Below are 15,961 nucleotides of genomic sequence, written 5' to 3'. Positions count from 1 at the left end.
TTGGCTGTTTCACGGAATTGTTTAGTATTGTCCCTTGTCAGAACCATTTCCTTCCATTAGCCTTTTATGATACCCTTACACTTGGGAAGGTCCATAATTAATATTATTAACGAAAGGAAAAGATGATTTGAAGTAATTCAGAGACATTGGAATGTAGTTGCCCATGTGCTGGAATGACCGAACCAGAAATGGATGTTATAGGGCTTAGGATAAAGTCCAGTCGAATACAGATGGTATTTTATTTCAGTTACCTTCGGTTTCTGTTGTCTCAAAGCGGTTTGATGAGTGATGGAATTTACAGTCCCCCCCAACATCGTATAAAACGGATGGAGTGTACATTTGTCTAGACAAAGCAGCGAAGGAGAGATGCTTGTCTTTGTTTACACACAGACACATACACTGGTGACTTCCCTGCCAGGCAGGGACACTCGTCCTCTACTGGCTTTCTAGGTCATCACTGTCTTGGCGCATAAAATATGTATTATTTTATGTACATGGATGTTTTGTCTGAACCACATGCATGCAGTTCCTGTGGAAACTAGAGGAGCATGGGATCCCCGGAAACTGGAGTTGTTAGCCGATGCGCAGGTGCTGGGAACCGAACTCAGGTCCTCTGGAAGAGCAGTCGGTGTTCTTAACTGCAGAGCTATTCCCTTCTGTATGTTCTTAATTCACCTTTGCTTGATTTCCTCTTGAAGGGGCCATTTTGCTTTGCTTTACTGGTCAGCCCTATCACAGGGAGAACAACCTACACGTTCCCAGTGTGCGGTATTGGTCGCTGGGGTTTCTCTAAAGGCTGTTGTCTAAGCAAAATGAGACCATTTGTTTTTAACTTGTCCTACTGCTGAGCGTCTGCAGAAGGGCAGATGTTACAGAAGCCTCGGCCAATAGCTGAAAAGGCTCGCAAATTTTTTAAAAATTACGCGTTCTGATTCTGTTCCAAACTGGCGTATAGTTTAGACGCTGCTGCCCGTGTCTTCCAAACCTTACATTTTAGCCTGATGACTCTAGTTCAGCCCTTTCCTTTCCTTTGGTCCCCGGCCAGTTGGATGATGGAAGTGGAAAGATGGAGATGTTATTGGGGAGAGCTTCAGTGCCTGCTTCCGGGCTGTGGGGACCTTCTAGTTGGTGCCTCCTGCCGGGGCTTTAATGCTTCCCAGTTGCAGCGTGATTTCGGGGGCATTCTGCTCAGCCCGATGGGACTTTGCCCCAGAGTCTAATCAGCGCTCGGGTTTCTTTCCAGCAGTGATGCAACATTTAAACAGCTCTTTCCATTAACCACAGATGGAATTTTATCTGACGGTTTGTGTGTGAGAGCCGTTCGGATAGCAAACAAACAGAGAGTTCCTGGCAGATAGCAGCACATGGACAGTGAGTGACCACAGTGGTCTCCAGGGCCAACGGACTATGTAATGGGTCTGCCCACATGGGTGGGGACAACACTCTAGCACCCTGACTGGAGGTCTCACAGACCACCACCCTTCCCAGGCAGTACTGAAGACCAACTGCCACAAGCTCGTGGCTGTCTCTCCATATTTCAGAACCGCACAACTGATTTCAGGTGCACGGCTGTCGGCAACTGGCAAAGGGTTTGAATTTTAAAACGCACTTCAAAAGACAGTATTTTATCGTTTTACCTGCGTATTTGGCACTTCCCAGTGACATCAAAGGCCTCACAGCCTCAGTTTGTGTTCTCTGGCTTGAGTTGGCAGCTGCCCCTCCCCCACTTGCTTCACTGGTTGGGGGCAGCCCTCTTCCTGTACTGCCAAGTCCCCATCCTGATTTCTCTCACCTGGAGTACAGTGTCCTCCTGGGTATCCTCCAGTGAGCCTCCTTGTTGCCTCTCCCCTACAGCTAACCTCTCCACTCCCAAGGGATCCTGTGAAGCACCCTGTTGCCACTGTCCCAAATGGGCTGTACTCCCACCTCTTGGCTTCCTATGGCCCCTGAGCCCAACCACACCAGCCTTCGTAGTCAGCCCTCCCCCTCCTCCCTCCCCTCCCCCCTGCCCCGCCCCTGATGACTTCACTCCTGTTGAGCCTTTGCACAGGTTCACTAAATGCCCATGCTACCAGGAAGCCAGTCAGTCTTTCAATCAAAATCCCCAGGGCATGGTCTGCTCTCCCTACCAGTTGTTTGTGTTCTAGATTTAGCCTGGAATGGATGTGCACCACAGTATCTGAGAGCAGCAGCAATCACGACTCGTAGTTTGCGTAGGAGCAGGTTGGTGACAGAAACAGGAGTGGCAGGGAGCTGCATAGGGTATCTCTGAGTTCTAGAACGGGCTGGGGAGCACATCTGGTGTGTGCTACGACTGCTAGAACCAACGGAGAGTAGTGGGAAGGCAAACCAGCCAGATTGATGGATTCTCCTGGGGAGAGGAGCTTGGTCACTGAAACACAATTCCTTGCCAACACAAGGCGAAGCAGCTGAGAGCCAAGGCTCCATCTCCTTTGTTTTTTTGTCCCCTTACAAGCCCAGCAGTCGCCCAGTAAAAGCTAACAGATGCGGAATAAATGTTTATTGAAATGTCCCTCAGTTTTCGCAGACCAGGCTCCTGCATACAATGGCTACCTATCTTCGTTTGCATATCAACTGCTTCCTAGCTAAATGTTTTAGATACGAATTGTGGTTCACACCCCCCCCCCCATCCGGTGATCATAAAACCCGTGTGAAAGCCTGAGTTAGGAAAGCCTCATCGAATATTGCTGAATCCAAAATGATAGATAGACTAGGGGAGTGTGGACCAGTGTCTGCTAGAGTTGTTGTGACAAAGGGTCACAGACTAGGTGGCTGGAATAACAGACACCTACCTACGTCTCACAATCACAGAGGCCCGGAGGTGAGGGAGAAGGTTTTGGCTAGGTGTTTCTGTGAGGTCTCTTGCACATGGCTGTGTTCTTGCCGTGTCCTTGCATGGACTCCCTCTGCACATCTGTGTGCTAATCTCATATGAGGACATTGGTAATAATGGATGAAGGCCTACCCTAATGACCTCACTGTAACTCAATTTGTCTCTTTAAAGAATGTCTCCAGAGGTTGGGGTGTGGCTCAGTGGCAGAACACTTGCTTAACACGTGTGAGGCTGAGGGCTTGGGCGCCCACGGTCTCATTCTGAGACACCAGGGGTTAGGACTTTAGCATTAAGTAGATAGAGCAGTGTGGTCTCAACCAGAGGGTGGAACAACCCCTTCACAGGGCTCGCCCAAGACCATCGGAAAATGCAGATATTTGTATTATGATTCATAGCAGTAGCAAAACTGCAGTTGTGAATTAAAACCGAAAATAATTTTATGGTTGGGGAGTCACCACAACATGAGGAACTGTATTAAAGGGTTGCAGCGTTAGGAAGGTTGAAAACCACTGGTCTAGAGGGAGACACAATTCACCCATAACAATCAACCCAACTGGGATGTGGCTGCAGACTGTTTTCAGTGACTGTAAGCCAGTGACCGGCCCCAGGGAAACTACTGTCTGTGTCCTTTAGCAGAAAGAGAGAAGTAACTTAGGAATGGATGGACAGCTTCAATTTCCCAAAGTACCTACGGACATACTGCTCATATAGCCACTCAGTGAAGCCAGGATCTTCTAAACGGAATTCAAGAAATGGCTTCTATAGTGCTTTTCTGTGGCTGCAGGTGAAGCAGGGTGTGTGTGTGTGTGTGTGTGTGTGTGTGTGTGTGTGTAGAGGGGAGGGTTGCTTCCCTGTCTCCTTGGTGACATGTGAGGGTGATGATGGTAGGATTCTAGGCTGAATTAGAATACTTTTTATGTTCTAACTTTTTCCCACTGTCTACTGTCATGGCTTTCCTGTTGTGGGTGTACAATTGGCATAGCAACCTGGCATCCCCTCCCTGCAAAGCCCTTGCAAAGGAAGTGTAGCACTGCAGGTGGGCTCAGGCATCCTGCTAAGACCAGCTCAAATGAAGCCAGTAACCTATGGCAACAGTTCTCCTGTCCTCTAAGGAGGTGACAGCTGTCACTCCCATGCCTTGCACATGCATAGAAAGCCCTTTCATCTCCCTGAGCTTTGTTTTCACCTGCAACTGTTTCATTTAATCCATGAGTTGCATTTCCTTGATCTGACGTAGCATATTATTGTAGTTTAAACTTAGTTTAAATTGTCAAAGTGACCAGACAACATTTTTTTTTCTTTAGAGGCAAAAAGAGAAGGGCAGAGGGGAAAGAGTCAAGAGATAGGGAGAAGCTAGAGGTGGTGGCACCTCTCTGTCTTCTCAGGATATTCCAACACTGAGGGGACCAGGTAGGGACAGGTAGATGGGAGCAATACTACAGGGAACACCAAAGCCTTACCTAGAGAGAGCCATGGAACTCCAATCAACAAAGGGGCCTCGAGTCTCCTGGGAAATGTGTATAGCATCTGAGAATGAGAAGCGGAATAGAGGTGCAAACCAAGCACAGTTTCTCTAATGTTTAAGATTTTCTCTAGTAAGAATGTTTGCTTTTCCTTTTATGTCTTAGTGATGTATATGACAGAAGAGGAAGTGGGGATGCTGAGGTCTGTCTCTTCAGGGTTTGCTCCATGATCCTAATCACAGTGGGCATGAGGTCCCTTTGACAACCCAGTCAAGGTTGTGGAGAACAAAAAGACATGCCCATTCCTGAAGCATGTCCCTAAGGTTCCCAGAAGTCCCAGGACTCCTACTCCTTTAGGGACAGGAGCCCAGCTTCACTTCCCCTCAGGCTGTGCAGCCATTGGTGAGCACTGTCCTCATCTATCTCTCCGGATAGCCTCTGACCAAGCCCATCCACATTTATGGTTTAGAAACTAAAGCCCCGGCAGGGTGTCAGACTGTCTACCCAGGTTTATTTCCTACAGCTGTCCCCCGCTGTTGGAAGGCTTTGGGATTTGATGGTTTCTAGACTCTGGGAACATAGCCTCTGACTTCCTTTACCGATTTGCAATGGTGTTTAATCAGGCTACCTTACCATACAGCAGTCCCTCTTGTCCCTTTACATTTACAGACTAGAGCATACTTCTCTGAAAGCCAAAAGTTACAGGGAAAGGAGAGATGTGAGGAACATCTTGAATAGAGCACAGAATCCATTCAGGATTCAATAGAGAGCCTCCTCTGAGTGCTTTAAAAGGTTTATCAGTAATGCATCCCCTTCCCTGATACTCTGTGTAGGAACCTTCAGTACAGAGGACTCTGGGAATGTCCTTTGTCACCTTACCTCTATCCACGCCATGGATGGACCCTAAGTTCCCTTACAGAAAGGGGGCTCCCTGAGGAAGTTTGCTGGGGTTTCTGAGGACATGGCAAAAACCCCTCTGGGCAGGAAAGGGCTCAACAGCAAAGCAAGCAGAGTTTTATGCTCTCTTTGTCAACACCATCACATGGGAGGATTTTTCAAAACAGCCCTTTGTTGCTTATGACACCCAGGACCAGTGTGTCAACTAGGCTTCTAGTCTGGCAGTGTGCCCCTGGCTCTCAGAAGAGGAAACAGCTCAAGCTGCCTCTGGGACTATATGAACAAGGAGGAAGCATCAATGACACTTGACACCTGCAGGGTGTTTACTGCAGTCCCTTCAGGGTCCCCCACCCTCCCCACCCTGTCCTCTGTCTCTAGGTCTCTGCTTGTTTGTGTGGGCTCCTCTGACTGTGTCTACTTTTATCTCATCTTACACACAGGAGGATGGTCCAGAGAGGCTGGATTTTAACTTGACTTCTAGAACGAAGTTAGATATGTGCTGGAAAACAAGGCACAGAGTTGGGGCAAGGCTCTGTGCTGGATCCTAGGCTGTGTGCAAGGACCACTGTTCGTGTAATCCTGGGGAGAATATGGAACCTTCTCTATACCTAGAATTCTTTCCCAGAGCAAAGAACTTTGTAGGGTAATTCTGGTATAGGCTTAGCAGGAAACAAACAGAGTCGGAGAGAAGAAAAAAGGTCTAAATCAAGTTCAAAGACATCCAGATACTTTGTACCAGTTTGTGGTTGCAGGATTGGTGCATGGTAGATGTGACGTTCAGTAGCCTTGCTCCCACCCCAATTCACTTACTATTGATGTTCCACAAACAAACAAACAAACAAACAAACAAACCCTAGACAAATGCCATGCAGTAGTCAATACCCAAGCTGAGTGCGGGCATGCCTGGGTTCTAGCATTAGCAGACTGGGTAGAACATTGTGAGTTCAAGGCCAGCCTAAACTACAGAGTGAGTTCCAGACTAGCAAATACAACATAGTAAGACCTCGTCTCAATAGACATATCTCTAAATCATATTTTCAATTCAGAAGTATGTTTTTAAAAAGTCTGTTTGTGATTGTTCCTTATATACAGCCTGAAGCAAATTCATATTCAGAATCTGAGTTATGGCTTCATTTATTCAGCCTGGAAATGTTAATGAGCTCCACCTGATTTCCAGGCATTGTCTAGCACAGGGAAACACAAGGGAGACAGGGCAGGTAGCCCTGTCCAGGTAGCTGTAGGGCAGCGTAGGATAATTGGACCACTGTTTGAAGTTTGTTCATCTTTACATCACTATGACAACTACCTGAGATGAATCAGCTTACAGAGGAAAAATGGATGAGGGATGAACGGGAGCAAAGCCTAATGGTTCGTTTATGAGAATGCCGGAAGCCATTGCTTTAGTAACTTAGTTTGATTTCTAAAGAGGAGAGTTCACTTTGGCTCAACTTTGGAGGTTGTCGCTCGTAGCTGCCTGGTCCTATTGCAGTGGTTCTCAACCTTCCTAAAGCTGTGACCCTTTAATACAGTTCCTTATGCCGTGCTGACCCCCAGTCAGAAAATAATTTTTGTTGCTATTTCTTCACTGAAATTTTACTACTGGTATGAACTGTGATGTGGAATATCTATAGTTTTGAGTGGTCTTAGGTGAGCCCTGTAAAAGGGTTGTTTGACCCCCCCCCCAAAAGGGGTGGCAACCCACAGATTGAAAACCACTGTCCTATTGGTGTATGTGACGGCAACACACATCATAAAGGAAACAGGGCAGAGAAGGCACATTCTCCACAGCTGGAGAACAAAGACACGGAGGAAGGTCCAGGGCAGTATTCCCTCAAAACACAGAAGATCCCCACAGAAGTTATGAAGGACATAACTTCAGTGAGACCCCACCCAGTGCTATGGATGAAACCCTGGACATGCTAAGCAAGCAATCTACCTCTAAGATACAATCCAGTTAAGACCCTACCTCTTAAAGGTTATGTTATCTCTCAGGCTGGCCACCAAGCTTTTACCATACTTGCAAACCACAGCAGCCCTAAATCTATGTAGTCAAACATAGAGGCCATGGTCACTTAGACATAGGTTTACTTGAGTTTAGGGCTTATTTTCCCAGTTTCTTTCCTGTGAATGTGAAAGATGAGTCAATACATACAGGTTATCTCTTGTCATACTTTTCTCACAGGGAGAAAGGTTTGGCTCTCACACAGACACTGTAAGGCATCTGGTGTAAAGACCACACAGTGAAGCTTTAGAGGGAAGTGATGGCCAAGGCTACTGCCACGAAGACTTCCTGTGTACACTGGTTCTCTTAGGACAGGTGTATATTAGACTCACAGCCTTATCATGATGCAAAATTCATTTTTTTTGTTCAACTTTTAAAGCCTCCATAGTCTGTCTCAGTCTTAAGACAGTTTAAAAGTCTAGAATCTCTCCTGAGAATCAAGGCAATCTTTTAACTACAACTCCCTATAAAATCAAAAATCACATTCCAACATACAATAGCACAGAATATATATATATTACCATCCATAGGGAGGAGTGGGAGCATAGTGAAGAATACTGGACTCAGGCAAAGCCAGATCCCTGCAAAGCAAACACCACCTTGTAGTTCTCCTGATATCAAAAGGCTTACAAGGCTCTTTCCTTCATGCTCTTCTGCCACCGACATATGCTTCCCTCTTGGCTGGTCCCATCCCGTCTGCAGCTACCTTTGGTAGATGTCTAACAGCTATGCCATCTCCAGGATCTTGGGATCTTCACTGCAACCCCAGCTTCATTTTCACAGGTTTATAAAATGGCCTTTCATAGCCTCTTGCCCTCTCAGTGCTCATAGAGAGACTCCCCTGCTACACAGTGACTCAGTAGCTCCCTGCAGCCACGGGAGAGGAATCCATGACACTCTCTCCCTGAGTCCTTCATGACTTTGAAGTCAATAGCAAAGGGAGGATACTGTCAAATTTGGCTGCCAGCTTCAATGGCTCCTGGGCACCTTGAATCACATTCACTTTTTGACTCAGTTGCTTCCTAGGAATAGGAGACACCATGGGCTCTCTGTCACCAGCTGGAAGCTTGGCAGGGTGGGTTCTCCCCGCTGAGGATGTCCTTCCCTAGGTTCCAGTTTAGATCAGCCCTCTCCTTAATAATACAGTTCTCCTTAACACCTACAGCTCCTCTTCCAGTAAAGGCTTTAGAGGTAACATTAAGCTTTTTAGTGTTCTCTCTCTCTCTCTCTCTCTCTCTCTCTCTCTCTCTCTCTCTCTCTCTCTCTCTCAACTGTCCATTTTCATTTTGTATATTTTCTGCTCCAATTGTTCTTTTTTAACTGTAGACTTGCATAAGAGTCATGAATAATAACTAAGCCACAGGTTTCATATGATGCTTTGAAATCCTCTCTACCAGAGAAATTAGTCCATTGTTTTTTTTTTAAATTTAGCCTCAGGCAAGTTCTTAGGACAGGGACAGAAAGCAGTCTGATTCTTTGCCAGGTATCATAGGAATGGACCCTAGCCCGGTTCCTGGTACTGTTTCCCTCCGAAACATCTTCATGGTCCCCACTGCTCTCAGCACTGCTGCCTTCCATGCTCCTAGTGGAATGGCCCATTAATCTCTGCTCACAACATTTACCCTCTTTTCTATTCCTTCCCACACTCCCCCAAGTTCCAAAGTTTTCCATGTTCCTTCAAAATGGCAACAGCATAATCAGGCTCTTTACAGCAGCAGTCCATTCTCTGGTACCCATGTCTCTTTTAGTTACCTTTCTGTTGCTGAGATAAAAAAAACCACAGCTAACACAGCTTACAGAAGGAGGGTCTTTTTGGGCTTACACTTTTTGAGAATCCAAAATGGGGCAGGCATGAGGGCTGGAATTAGAAGCTACAAGTAGGAAGCGGAGAGAGCTAACTGGAAGTAGTAGAGTCCCCCTCCCTACCCTCCCAAAAATCAACAACAATATCTGAACCCATGGGGACATTTGCATTCAAACCACCAGGAGGGACCAGAGATAATCTTACAGAGATTCTCATGTTCCTTTTTTCTAATGCAGATAGTTACATATGCAGGGGAAATAGTCCCAAAGACAAGTTGCCCACCATTGACTCTCACCAGTTGCTTTCAAGTTCTACAGAAGCATCAGTTCCATGAATGATATGTTAGAAACCCCAGTGACATGGTCCTCTGCTGTAAATCACATGGCCATGTACATAATTACAGTCCATGAACATGTAATTGTAAAAAGGACCCTTCTGCGTGCATGGGTGAGCATTCTGTCTGATGGGAAAGATGAAGTTTCAGCCACTTACTTGGTTTTGGGACATGAGCATATCTGGCCTTCTTAGAGTATTCAGGTGGCTCTTGGGCTCTAACCTGAGGTGGCCAAAACAGAGCCTGGCTGAGGTGGAGCATTGGTGTGTTGGCCTTGGTTAGGAACCAAGTGTATTTACCTTTATCTTCCCCAGAATGTAGTGCTAGACCCATGAAATGATTGTACACATCTCTGTTGAGTGAGCAGGTGACTGTGTGACTTCAGGATGTCAACTATGCAGAGAAATTGGGATAAAAATAGCTTATTCTTTATGATGGTCAAGAAGTGAGAAATCCTGTTGCACTTTCCCAGAGATGGATGAGGAGTTAGGCAGTAACCAAAGCCTGAGTAGAGGACTGAGTGACAGCTAGCCATATTAGCCACTGTACCTAGGCTGACCTTCTGAGTCCCTGTCAACAGAGTTGGACCCTAGACCCTCCCACAATGGGCACATAACCCATGCTGTTTGGTTTCATTGCCCTGATACTGTCTTGGTTACAAGCAGACACTTCTAATGAGCAGGCCTATGACTGGAGGGCAGGGAGAGCTACCATACCAAGGGGGGCTCCCAATCTTGCTGTGGATCCAGTCTTGTCACACCTACTCTCAGAACCGTGTCATCAGGGAGCTGTTCCCCCGAACCCAGCAACAGCAAGGAGCTGGGATGCTCAACTCATCCGGATGGCAACTCCATACTGGATGTTTGCTTCCCTCACAGAATATAACCAGGCTTGGGACAGCACAGAGATCTCTTCAGAGTAGAAATGAGGCCTGGTGGCACTGCGGCTCTGGGCTGTCTGCATGGCAGGAGAGGTGGAATCACCCCTGGGAGTGCAGAGCCTGAGGAGTCCTCCGTGTTTTTTTTTTTTTTTTTTTTTTTTTTTTTTTTTTTTTTTTTTAAGATTATTATATAGAATTTATTCAGGACTTAACTGAGTTCAGTTTCCTTAAGGACACACCAAAATCTTTACATTAAACACTCCTGACGTGTCTTCATATAGTTCTCTCAGAAGATAATGAGTAAGCAAGGTCGCTTTTACCTCATTTCTGTATCACTGAGAAGTCACCTGGATTTCACAGACCGAGATGGGAACCAACAGTCTACGTGGGATTGATGCTCCCGTGTTCTGACTTGTTCCACGGGAAGTGGACAACGGACATTCCTGGTTTCTTCTACTCTCAACTGTGGTTTGCTAGCTGTGTGTTTCAACTGCATCGTCTTTTCTAGTCAGAGTTGCCAGGGCACGTGAGGAGCTCGTACATCTGGGGAGGGCTCAGAAATCACTAAGACTGACGACCTTGCCTTCCTGGTTGGAAAACGAGACTCCAGGATACGAAGAAACTTGCCCAGGACATCTAGTCAGCTTGTGGCTGATGTTGGAATGGGGCTCTTCTGACTGGTTGCTGGTGCTGGGGGAAACACTGACGAGCACAGATAATAGGCTTTTCTGGAGGGATGTGTGGTGCTGAATCTTGTCATATAGATTTAGAAAGATATCGTCAAGACCTGCGAATAGGGATTGGAATTTAGGAATCACAGCCAGGATGACAGAATTGTGGGATGAAGAACAGGACGCACACAGCTCCAGTGTTTGGCTTTTCCATCAAATTGAACGGTGACCCTCAGGATGACTTCACACCTGTCATCCACACACATCCTTAACACCAGATGACAATGTTCATCAAGTGCGTTGGACAAAGACATCACATAACATGTCTGTGATGTAGATAAGGACACATGGACCTTTTCTACTCGGGAAACCTGTTTTCCAGTCAGCTAAATGTTAGGCCAAACTGGTAACAGGGAAATGGAAAGATCTAGCTGGATTAACTGAAATGTTTTGTTTTCCACCTTTGGGGCTGAAGTGTTTTTTAATTTTTTTTTTTTTTTTTTTTTTTTTTTTTGTGAAGATAAATTCTTTTTTTATTTTTTTAACTTGAGTATTTCTTATATACATTTCGAGTGTTATTCCCTTTCCCGGTTTCGGCAAACATCCTCCCCTCCCCCCCCTTCCTTATGGGTGTTCCCCCTCCCCCCCTCCCCCATTGCCGCCCTTCCCCAACAGTCTGGTTCACTGGGGTTCAGTCTTAGCAGGACCCAGGGCTTCCCCTTCCACTGGTGCTCTTACTAGGATATTCATTGCTACCTATGAGGTCAGAGTCCAGGGTCAGTCCATGTATAGTCTTTGGGTAGTGGCTTAGTCCCTGGAAGCTCTGTTTGGTTGGCATTGCTGTACATATGGGGTCTCGAGCTCCTTCAAGCTCTTCCAGTTCTTTCTCTGATTCCTTCAACGGGGGTCCTGTTCTCAGTTCAGTGGTTTCCTGCTGGCATACGCCTCTGTATTTGCTGTATTCTGGCTGTGTCTCTCAGGAGCGATCTGCATTCACATTCTGATCATCTGTCTTGAGTTTCATTTGTTCTAGGCATCTAGGGTAATTCAAGCATTTGGGCTAATAGCCACTTATCAATGAGTACATACCATGTATGTCTTTCTGTGATTGGGTTAGCTCACTCCGGATGATAGTTTCCAGTTCCAACCATTTGCCTACGAATTTCACAAAGTCATTGTTTTTGATGGCTGAGTAATATTCCATTGTGTAGATGTACCACATTTTCTGTATCCATTCCTCTGTTGAAGGGCATCTGGGTTCTTTCCAGCTTCTGGCTATTATGAATAAGGCTGCGATGAACATAGTGGAGCACGTGTCTTTTTTATATGTTGGGGCATCTTTTGGGTATATGCCCAAGAGAGGTATAGCTGGATCCTCAGGCAGTTCAATGTCCAATTTTCTGAGGAACCTCCAGACTGATTTCCAGAATGGTTGTAGCAGTCTGCAACCCCACCAACAATGGAGGAGTGTTCCCTTTCTCCACATCCTCGCCAGCATTTGCTGTCACCTGAGTTTTTTATCTTAGCCATTCTCACTGGTGTGAGGTGAAATCTCAGGGTTGTTTTGATTTGCATTTCCCTTATGACTAACGATGTTGAACATTTCTTTAGGTGTTTCTCAGCCATTCGGCATTCCTCAGCTGTGAATTCTCTGTTTAGCTCTGAACCCCATTTTTTAATAGGGTTATTTGTCTCCCTGCTGTCTAACTTCTTTAGTTCTTTGTATATTTTGGATATAAGCCCTCTATCTGTTGTAGGATTGGTAAAGATCTTTTCCCAATCTGTTGGTTGCCGTTTTGTCCTAACCACAGTGTCCTTTGCCTTACAGAAGCTTTGCAGTTTTATGAGATCCCATTTGTCGATTCTTGATCTTAGAGCATAAGCCATGGGTGTTTTGTTCAGGAAATTTTTTCCAGTGCCCATGTGTTCCAAATGCTTCCCTAGTTTTTCTTCTATTAGTTTGAGTGTATCTGGTTTGATGTGGAGGTCCTTGATCCACTTGGACTTAAGCTTTGTACAGGGTGATAAGCATGGATCGATCTGCATTCTTCTACATGTTGACCTCCAGTTGAACCAGCACCATTTGCTGAAAAATGCTATTTTTTTCCATTGGATGGTTTTGGCTCCTTTGTCAAAAAAATCAAGTGCCCATAGGTGTGTGGGTTCATTTCTGGGTCTTCAATTCTGTTCCATTGGTCTATCTGTCTGTCTCTGTACCAATACCATGCAGTTTTTTATCACTATTGCTCTGTAATACTGCTTGAGATCTGGGATAGTGATTCCCCCTGAAGTCCTTTTATTGTTGAGGATAGTTTTAGCTATCCTGGGTTTTTTGTTATTCCAGATGAATTTGCAGATTGTTCTGTCTAACTCTTTGAAGAATTGGATTGGTATTTTGATGGGGATTGCATTGAATCTGTAGATCGCTTTTGGTAGAATGGCCATTTTTACTATATTAATCCTGCCAATCCATGAGCATGGGAGATCTTTCCATCTTCTGAGATCTTCTTCAATTTCTTTCTTTAGAGTCTTGAAGTTCCTATTGTACAGATCTTTCCTTGTTTGGTTAAAGTCACACCAGGTACTTTAAATTATTTGGATCTATTATGAAGGGTGTCATTTCCCTAATTTCTTTCTCGGCCTGTTTCTCTTTTGTGTAGAGGAAGGCTACTGATTTATTTGAGTTAATTTTATACCCAGCCACTTTGCTGAAGTTGTTTATCAGCTTTAGTAGTTCTCTGGTGGAACTTTTGGGATCACTTAAATATACTATCATATCATCTGCAAATAGTGATATTTTGACTTCTTCTTTTCCGATCTGTATCCCCTTGACCTCCTTTTGTTGTCTGATTGCTCTGACTAGAACTTCAAGAACTATATTGAATAAGTAGGGAGAGAGTGGGCAGCCTTGTCTAGTCCCTGATTTTAGTGGGATTGCTTCAAGTTTCTCTCCATTTAGTTTAATGTTAGCAACTGGTTTGCTGTATATGGCTTTTACTATGTTTAGGTATGGGCCTTGAATTCCTATTCTTTCCAGAGTCCTCCGTGTTTTATAGCAGGTGTTTAGCAGATAGTGAAGCACACTGCCTTACAGCTTTCATACCAAGTAGAGCTGTCTTGTTCAGGTAATGCGTGTGAGGAAGCTGTAAAATGCTATCAGTGGGTGTTATGAGCACAACATCTCACTTTCTTCTTTTATTTTCTGCAGGAGTCTCTATGGTGCTTATAAATTACCTAGGACTTGGGACTGAAGCTTTTAGAAAATGTCTAATCCGAAACGGATTTCAAGCTCTTTTCAGGGTTTCTTTGTTGTTGTTTTGAGACAGTGATGCTATGTAGCTCTGGCTAGGCTGGGATTTGCATCAAATGAACTTCCTGCATCCCAGGTTAGGACTGGCTATGTGTCCCCACGTCCAGCTTTCTTGGAGGGTTTCTAATAAACCTAGTTCATAGATGATTTATAGCCTGATCGTATCAGTGATGGGACAGGCTGTGGTACTCCTTCCTAGGTGTTTTGTCCTGTACACCAGGGAGGCTTTGACGTCCATGTCTGCCTATGAGACTACCAGTCAGGGTGCTGTGCTCCCTCCTTCAGGAAATGGGGAAGCTAATGCTTCGAGAAGGGGGAGGGGAATCTTACCTTCCATCCTAAGGGACCTCACTCCCTGCTTTCTCTGGGACAGCCATTCTAACTTCCAGGACCAGCTCTCAGTCCCCAGCAACCTTTAAGGAACTGTGAGTTCCCTCGTCCTTCATTCTTTCCTCCCAAGTCTCTGCCAGCTCTTATAGGCAAGCCTGCCATGTGTAGAGTGACCTCACTGCTTGGTGGGAGCCCCAGAATAGGATCCAGCTTTCCCAAGAGCAGGGTTTCCATGCTCTGAAGAAGCACATTCTCTTCTTTCCGGTCTTGGCCCACAGCACTGGCTTGAACCCTAGCAGCAAGCATTGTTGAGGGGCCAACCAACCCAACAAGGCCAAAGAAAACACATCCACTGCCTTGGGTTCTTCTTGACTAGGTTTCTGCAGTTGGAAAGCAGTGTGTACAAGCAAAATGTATGTATGCTGTATGCTGGGCACTGGTATGAATGTTTTGTACACACTGTGCCCAAGGCAGGCCCTAGAATTCACAGTGATGGGCTCTCTATGAACAGGCAAACTGAGGCTCAGGAGGCACCACGAGTTGTGGGGCCCAGTTTTATTCCAGGCATTCTGGGTCCTGGATCTCTGGCCTTCTGCGCTGTTTATTCTGTCTTTCAAAACTGTTGCTTGATCAAGAAGGCAGGTCATACCGTGTGAGGAGAATTTATAAAACCCCCAATCGTAAATTAGCAGTAATGTCACATCCAAGAATTGCTGTGGTTCGTGCTCTGCTGTTTCCCTTTCTAGATCTTTCTCTGCACCTGTTTTGTAGTTGCTGCCCCAGTCTCTAATACGTGGATTATGGTCGTTGGCTTACTCATGTCCTCACTAGACGAGCGTCTCTGGTACCAGTTCTTCGCTCTCTCATTCATACTCTCCGTGCCTGTGTTCTCTTCTTTGGAACAGCAGCTTCTTGTCCACTTTTGTTTTGGCACTGTTGAGGTCTATTGTTTTTAGCAGAGTGACTTCAAAAATCTGTCAGTGTGGTGTGATCCCCACCCTCACCACCATTCACAATAAGCCAGCGCCTTTCAAATGTCACCAAAGCATCTCTTGGCGCCATCCAGATCACCTACCACGACCTAGGATCTTGTTAAAGGAAACCTGTAGGGCCTGTGAGAAGCTGAAGTGGAGAGGTCACTCAATGCTCTCTCTGCCCATCACCGATCTCTCATGTCTCTCTAGCTGTTATCAGTCACAGGCATCTTCTGTGCTTAGTTTGCATGCACCCGCACACGAGTGTCACACACAGTGCATGTATGGAGACCAAAGGATCGCTATGGAGGGTAACTCCAGACCTCTTTGTGAGTTCCTCAGGTTCGTGTGCTAAGTGCCTTCACCCACTAAGCAAATGCTCACACCCCACCCCCACCCCCACCCCACCCCCACACACGTGAGTTTGCACTACAGTATGCAT

General features: G+C 45.8%; 1 protein-coding gene across 1 annotated transcript in view; it reads left to right on the top strand.

Annotated features, from left to right (window-relative positions):
* The window catches only part of Pcsk6 (proprotein convertase subtilisin/kexin type 6), a 188,653-nt gene that overhangs the window by 50,968 nt on the left and 121,724 nt on the right, over window positions 1-15,961 (top strand). The gene's annotated exons all lie outside the window — the stretch shown is intronic.

The sequence above is a fragment of the Rattus rattus genome, chromosome 2 (genome assembly GCF_011064425.1).
Source record: "Rattus rattus isolate New Zealand chromosome 2, Rrattus_CSIRO_v1, whole genome shotgun sequence".
NCBI classification, from domain to species: Eukaryota; Metazoa; Chordata; class Mammalia; order Rodentia; family Muridae; genus Rattus; species Rattus rattus.
This window is presented reverse-complemented; position numbering and strand designations above follow the sequence as displayed.